The sequence below is a fragment of the Myotis davidii genome, unplaced genomic scaffold (assembly GCF_000327345.1).
Source record: "Myotis davidii unplaced genomic scaffold, ASM32734v1 scaffold1219, whole genome shotgun sequence".
Classification (NCBI taxonomy): domain Eukaryota; kingdom Metazoa; phylum Chordata; class Mammalia; order Chiroptera; family Vespertilionidae; genus Myotis; species Myotis davidii.
Window position 1 is genome coordinate 774,808 of NW_006290442.1, and position 1,404 is coordinate 776,211.

The window sequence follows — 1,404 nt, forward strand, 5'->3', positions numbered from 1 at the left end:
GTGCAGAGGAATAAGAGTTAGGTAGCATTGGCCAGATTCCCACAGATGCTTTTCTGAATGTCTGGTGGGAGGTCCTTCACCCTAGCTCCCAAGCCTGCTGGGAGGAGACAGGAAACAGGAAGTTACAGGCCTCTCCTGCTTCCCTAGGCTTCCTCCTTACAATCAGGGTGGTTCTCCAAGGAAAAAATTAAGAATACTGCTAGCTGCCAATCAGAAACAGTAGGGAGGAGGATCTCTCTCCTGGCCCCCAAAGCCCAAGTTAAGGAGCTTATCACTTCCAAGTCAAGTGCTAGGGCAGAGAGACGGTCTAAAAAATATCAGTGTCCTATGTTATCCTCCCTCCCCAACTCACAGTTAAAGGACAAAAGAGACTCTGACTTCAGTTTATAACACAAAGACTTTCTAAGGCCCCACCACAATGGACCCAGACCAACACTGACCTGTTTTCTTTGAATTTCCTACAAGTACCTTGGCTGCTGACAGATAAGATCCCAGGATATTCCTGCAGGAAAACAAAAATTAGGTCATCACTTCTCTGGGTAGCCACTCTAGGGTGAATGTTGTCCAGCAGTGGCCGCTCTTTGGGGCAGCAGTCTCCCATCAAGAACCCATTCATTCAATAGGAGGAGAAAGCCAGAAATGGCACACTGGTTCCAGCTGCTGTGCCCATTCCACTGAGCTGGTGGTGGGTGCCTCAAGCATTATTAGCAGAACCCAAGCTCTGGAAAGACCACTGTGATCAATTAGTGATGTCTGGTATGGGCAGTTATGTAAGAGTACCCATGTTATCTCTGAGGTAGGCCCCAGGCATCCAAAGATTTAATGTTTGTAATTTTGATCACTCACAAGCAACCCAAAGTTTCAAGAAATGTAAAAGTGTGTAACTTTACTGAGACACGAGTTTGATTCATATATCCTAGGTGGCTGATGTAAAGAACAGGCCACTTTGTTTTCATCTCCACCACATCCTAAGTACTATTGTGGAGCAATAAAAACTTGGTGGAAAATGGCCATCAAATGAGAGATGAAATTGTAGCAGAAGTTTAAAGGGTAGTTAATTTGGGGTGTAAAGATATACACAGGAAACACTTGGCTCTGTGGAAACATGACTCTGGAGAAATCCAGGCCCATGTAAAAATATTACTGTGGATGCAAATTTGGGATTCTAGAAGGTACAAGATTATTTTGGGTGGGGAGAATGGCAAAATGGTTTCATAGTTTTTATTGAAATATAATTGACATATAAATTATATTAGTTTCAGATATACAAATAATTATTGGATATTTGTGCATATTAAAAAAAGACAACCACATAAGTCTAGTCAACATCCATCAACATACATACATAGTCACAATTTTCTTTGCTTGTGATGAAAACTTTTAAGAACTATTCACTTACCAACT

At 42.0% G+C, this 1,404-nt stretch overlaps 1 protein-coding gene across 1 annotated transcript in view; it reads right to left on the bottom strand.

The window, feature by feature from the left end:
* TSPAN9 (tetraspanin 9) overlaps positions 1–518 on the bottom strand; it is a 199,557-nt gene extending 199,039 nt beyond the window's left edge. The window contains exon 1 of the mRNA XM_006763523.2: positions 441–518. The gene's annotated coding sequence lies outside the window, so the exon portion shown is untranslated. The remainder of the gene's footprint in view (positions 1–440) is intronic.
* Positions 519–1,404: the final 886 nt, after the last annotated feature.